This window comes from Rhea pennata, unplaced genomic scaffold (assembly GCF_028389875.1).
Source record: "Rhea pennata isolate bPtePen1 unplaced genomic scaffold, bPtePen1.pri scaffold_32, whole genome shotgun sequence".
NCBI classification, from domain to species: Eukaryota; Metazoa; Chordata; class Aves; order Rheiformes; family Rheidae; genus Rhea; species Rhea pennata.
This window is the reverse complement of record NW_026907679.1, coordinates 2312959-2319086: the sequence shown is the minus strand read 5'-3', so window position 1 is coordinate 2319086 and position 6128 is coordinate 2312959. Positions and strand designations below refer to the sequence as shown.

General features: G+C 51.6%; 1 pseudogene; it reads right to left on the bottom strand.

Annotated features, from left to right (window-relative positions):
- Nucleotides 1–2823: 2823 nt before the first annotated feature.
- Nucleotides 2824–3784, bottom strand: LOC134154608 (olfactory receptor 14A16-like; annotated as a pseudogene).
- Nucleotides 3785–6128: the final 2344 nt, after the last annotated feature.

Genomic DNA, 6128 nt, shown 5'->3' with positions numbered 1-6128 from the left:
AACTTGGAGGAAGTGATGTTTGAATATTAGCCAGCTCTCCTGGACCCCCCCCACCCTTAACCCATGAGACTCCACCAATTAGGTCTCTGAAGAGCCCAAAGTCTGCTCTCCTGAAGTCCAGGGTTGCAATCCTGCTTGTTGCCTTACTTCTTTCCTGCAGGATCCTGAACTCCACCATCTCGTGGTCACTGCAGCCAAAGCTGCCCCCAATCCTCACATCTCTACCAGTCCCTCTCTGTTGGTAAGGACAAGGTCCAGCAGGACACCCTTCCTTGTAGGCTCCTCCACCATTTGTGACAAGAAGTTGTCATCAATGTGTTGCAGGAGCCTCCTGGACTGCTTGTGCCTTGCTGTGTAGTCCCTCCAGCAGATGTCAGGGTGGCTTAAGTCTCCCATGAGAACCAGGGCCTGCGATTGTGAGGCTACTTCCAGCTGTCTATAGAAGGCCTCATCAACTTTCTCTTCCTGGTCAGGTGGCCTGTAGTAGACACCCACAACAGTGTCCCCCATGCTAGCCTGACCTTTGATCTTTACCCATAATCTCTCAGCTGCCTCCTCCCCCTCCACCCCTAGGCATAGCTCGATTCATTCCAGTTGCTCTCTCACATAAAGAGCAACTCCACCACCTCGCCTTCCTGGCCTGTCTCTCCTAAAAAGCACGTAGCCATCCATGACAGCATTCCAGTCATGTGAGCTATCCCACCATGTCTCTGTGACTTCAATGAGATCATGGCCCTGCGATCGCACACAGATCTCCAGCTCCTCCTGTTTGTTCCCCATACTGCGTGCATTGGTGTACAGGCATTTCAGAAAGGTAGTCATGCATGCAGGTTTCCCAGGAAGGGTGTACGGGGGTCACCATGTCCCACACAGACATCCCCAGCTGCATTTACCCATTGGAGGCCCCCCAACCCAACTTGTATTTTGTTGTCTACTCTGTCTGTATGACAAGCCCCTCCCCCCTCCTACCTAGTTTAAAGCCCTCTTTACTAGACTGGCCAACCTGTTTGCAAAGGCAAATGTGTCCCGCTTGGTGAGGTGAATCCCATCTCCACCCACCAGTTGTTGGTCTTCAAACCATGTTCTATGGCCATAGAATCCAAAACCCTGTTGCCAACACCAGCAGTGTAGCCAGTTGTTGATTTGGAAAATCTTCCTACTCCTCCTCCCATGCCTCCCCCTAATTGGCAGGTATCTGCATGAGAGCTCCTTGTCTACGCTCCCTTTGCAGTCAGTGGAGATGGAGGGTGGGAATCAGTTGCTCATACACAAACACTTGGTGACAGTTGAAGAGAGAAAGTTGGTACAAGGCATGTATCAATGACCACTTGCTTTGCTGCAGCAACTGGGAGATCCCACATTCTCCTGGAGCATCGGATGGGGCCAGGTGAGGAATTTCTTTAGCCATCTGAAATGACACTAGATGCCTGCTATGACTAGAGCTCCACTCACTGTGAGGCTGAGGCACAGACAGAGTCCCATGTTACAAACAGCTATCTGCCAGTTCAGGGCAGATACCTCATTTAATGACACAGAAATGGGCTGGCAGGGCCACGTCAGATGCTCAGGGTATCCAGTATCCAGCACAACCACATGTCTCTAGCACATACAGCATGACACTTAAAGGGAAACCATGTCCCCTAGGAGTGGCTGCTGGGCATGTGCCCCAGGGCATCTTGGGTTTCCTACATTTGCCCAAACAAATGAATCCTACCTCTGCTTTCAGGCACAGTCTGTACCGTCTACATCCAAGTGTGCTGCAGAAGAGGGAGGCACATCACACCCAGGTCTCTGCTCTAGTGTCAGCACTCTCAAATACTTCTTGCTCTCCTCCCACTGAACCTCTTCTCACCCCACTAGATGATATATACAGAGACTGGACTAATGAGGATCTCAAGATAGCTGGATCGCTTCAGGGTGGGGATATGTGCTTCCTGCATGGTCCCCATGATAGCCCTCAGTGCTCTGGTCCCTATGACCCTCCTGCCCTGTAGCATCCCACTAGTCCCTAGCCCTTTCCCAACCCCGATCCTGTCCCCATCAGGGTTGGCAGAAGGCCATGCTCCGGGGTCTGCTGGGGTCTAGTCCCAGGGAGAGGCCAGACAGGACTGGCCATTCCCCCCATACATATGCTGAGCCCAGCAGGCAGGTGGAGTTGGTTACATTCGAAGATCAGCCTTCGCCAGGACTGTGGGGAATGATCAGTGCTGGGAATGGCTGTATGAGGGGCTGGGGCTGGGAGGAGTTTCCTGGGGCAGTTTCTCCTCTCTGTTCATGCAACAACAAGTTGGGCAGGATCTTTGCATTGAAGGATCCTGCTTGAGGGCTCCCATGGGAGCAGGTCTAGTAGGTGGCCTCAGGACCTCCTCTGCATGCTCCCTGCCAGCCCTGCAGAGGACCCAGGAGAGGGCTCATCCTCCCAGGGCCCACAGCTGGACACCTAGTTTTCCAGCTGGGCACGGAGTCTTTTCTGGAAGTGACTTTTGGGGTAAGAAAGAGGATGCAGGGCAGGGGAGAGTGTCTCAAGAACATGTACTGGGGACAGGGTGTGAGGGACAGGAGTTTTGGAGGAAGCCCAGCCTTCAGGCACTTCACCAGGAAGAACTTACTTTATTACAGAGATATGGTGATGGAGACAGCTTTGACCCAGTGTTAGATGCAATTTTATGTGGGCACCAGGTGTGGCAGAGCAGTCTCAGGAAAAGTGGAATGAATCCAAGTATTTGTGTAGCAATATGATAACAAATAATAACAAAAACAATAATAATAATAATAATAAATTGAACAAACACAGCTCCATTCTAGTATGGGACACAAAGGAAGTCATTTGTGGAGAGCAAAGGGAATTTTACTACTGCTGAAAAATGTCCATGAGATCACATTCCTCAGGGCATCCTGGAGCTCCTTGTTCCTCATGCTGTAGATGAGCGGGTTCAGTGTTGGAGGCACCACTGAGTACAGAACAGCCAACACCAGATCCAGAGATGGGGAGGAGATGGAGGAGGGCTTCAGGTAGACAAATGCTGTAGTGCTGACAAAGAGGGAGACCACGGCCAGGTGAGGGAGGCACATGGAGAAGGCTTTGTGTTGGCCCTGCTCGGAGGGGATCCTCAGCACAGCAGTGAAGATCTGCACATACGATAGCACAATGAAAACAAAGCATCCAAAGACTAAACAAAGACTAACCACAAGAGCCTCAACTTCCCTGAGGTAGGAGTCTGCACAGGAGAGCTTGAGGATCTGGGGGATTTCACAGAAGAACTGGTCCACTGTGTTGCCTTGGCAGAGAGGTAGTGAAAATGTGTTAGCTGTGTGCAGGAGAGCATTGAGAAAACTGCAGCACCAGGCAGCTGCTGCCATTTTGACAAGCTCTGGTGCCCATGAGTTTCCCATAGTGCAGGGGTCTGCAAATGGCAATGTAGCGGTCATAGGCCATAACAGTGAGAAGAGAAAATTCTCCTCCAAGCAAAAAGACAAACATAAACACTTGAGCAGCACATCCTGAATAGGAAATGGCCCTGGTGTTCCAGAGGGAATTGGCCATGGATTTGGGGACAGTGGTGGAGATGGAGCCAAGGTCGAGGAGGGCGAGGTTGAGGAGGAAGAAGTACATGGGGGTGTGGAGATGGTGGTCACAGGCTACGGCTGTGATGATGAGGCTGTTGCCCAGGAGGGTAGCCAGGTAGATGCCCAGGAAGAGCCAGAAGTGCAAGAGCTGCAGCTCTGGTGTGTCCGCAAATGCCAGGAGGAGGAACTCGTTGAGGGAGCTGCTGTTGGACATTTTGCTCTCTCCAGGCATGGGGGACTGTCCAAAGAAGAAAAGACATGAAGAAGTTAAGATATATTTTTCAAGAGAAAAAAAAGATGCATTTCTCATACAGGTCCCTACATTGCCTTTCTATTTATTGAGAGGGTCTTTGTGCAGCTTCCTTGCTTGACCTCCACTTTTGCACTGGCTGAGTTTGCCATGAGGAGCTTCGGCCTATGCCTATGGGCTTCCGAAGAGTCAGTACAGCAGTGGGAACTGGGAAACGAGGTGGGGTGGGGGACTCATCCTGACATTCACAGTTTCTGTCAGGTGAAATCCACTCATCATGTAGAAGAACTTTTCAGCATCTTCAGTTCCAGTTCTGGAGAATGAGCTTTGAGGAACAGAATTTTAGGGATTTCACAGGGATTTTATTTTCTTTTAGATGTCACCTTTGGGAAAAGTTCCTCAAAGGTAGAAATCCTTGGCATTTCTACTGTGAGTCCTGAGAGGAAGCCATCCACTGTCCTGTGTTGCAGAGTGGGGACACCTCATCTGTCTGTTAGTCTTATTCCCAGCTGTCCTGTGTTCACATCTCCTTGAGCTGGAGGATGATGTTATTCTAAAAAGAAACCAGCCCCTCTTGAGTGCAGAGGAGTCCAGTTTCAAAGTACAGGTCTCCAAAATTCTCAGCCTTTCTAAGGGCACCAGGGGGAGATCTCCACATTCCCCATCTAGCCAGGGACACACAGAGCTCTTTTCAGGTGCCCCTAGGCAGCCTCCTACCACCATCTCCATACTCTCCGAATCTCTACACCTTCTTCATTAGTCTCTCAGATATCACAGAGGTGCTATGAGACAGCTCTGCCTTTCAGGAAGGCAGCTCACTGCCTGACAGGACACCACAGGGAGGCAGTCAAAGGACTTTTAAGACTGAAGATGGGCTCTACTTTAGGAAGTCAGCTCATTTCCCAGCCCCTCAGGCTGCAGTTCCTTTAGCCACACAGTTTAGAAGGGGCTGGGGAAACCTCGTTCCCATGCAGACCCCTCTGTTGCACAACTTGCAGAATCAGTGTCTGAACTGCAGCTGAAAATGTTGAACCCTAAGAGCCTGAGGGAAGAAGAGGAGCATCATGGACAGGAGGGGAAACAAGGAGCAACATCATGATCCTGATTCCAAGGCAGGCAAGGGCGGGGGGGGGGGGGGGACGCACTTGAAAAAGCTCTCACCTTACCCAGCTGGGCATGCTGCATCATAGACAATGATATCACAGAGCAGTCACTCAGCCCTTTATCAAGTGCCACAAAACAGGCCTGTGGCAGTAGAGATGCCCCTCTCCTCTCCTGCAGGTCTGGCTGCAGGAGAGGCAGCTCATGCCCTGGACTCCATGGCTGTCAGGGCAGAGGCTCTGCCTGAGGGAAGGGGAGACACAGGGGCTGGCCCAGAGGAGGGTGTCTGCATTGCAGGGACTGATCAAGACTTGCCCAAATCCATCTCCCCATGATGATTCTGTTTGCAGTTCCCTCTCATTCCCTGCTTATCTCTGCTTCCTGGAGCTGGCCCTGCTGGGAGCTTTCTCCGTCCTAACGCCTTTTCCCTGTCGGTGCTCACAGACCCTCTCCCACCCTCTGCATGCGTATTTCTGCCCTACAGAAACCTTCCAGATTAGGGCACTGTCCAGGGGCATCTCTGCATGCAGGTCCCAAGGAGCAAGTCACATAAACCCTGGTAAGTCCATTAAGTTGCTGCTGGTGCAGCTGTGGTGGGAGGTGGGGCTGAAGAGCTTTGCTGACCTTTCTCACACACCTTCTGATCTCCAAGAGTGAAGATCAGTGAGTCCCAGTCCCTTGCCAAGCCAGAAAACTCTTTCCTTTTTCTCCCTGCCAAAAGGAGGAAATTGAAAGCCTTGGAAGGAAACTCCTTCCCTTTCATGGAGCCTTTTTTTCACCTCCCTCTGTGGTGCAGACACTGCTCTGAATCACAGCCCAGGGCAGATTGTGGTGCATGTCCCAGCTTCACAGTCCTGCACCATTCCTAGGAGAAAGTAGCAGCCTGCCCTGTCCCTCTGACAGTGTGGCAAGGAATCCCTGCTCTAAAGCATCTCCTCCTCCCCAGCACTAGAGAAGCTGGGAGAATAATCCTTAGAAGAAGCTTTCAGTCTTGGGATGGAATGGGTTTAGAAGACCCCTCCAGGAACCTCAGTAGCACTGCCCCTCGGCCAAACTTACTGTGTCAAGACGGCATTTCTCCTGCAAGGAGCTCTCCCCTGGCCTCCTGCTCCACACTGCCTTTCACATCTCACTGTCAGCCTTGTCTCTTCTCAGGTCAGCAGTTGCAGGCAGTGCTTGGAGCTCTGCTGCTCTTAGCAGAGGAGCTGCT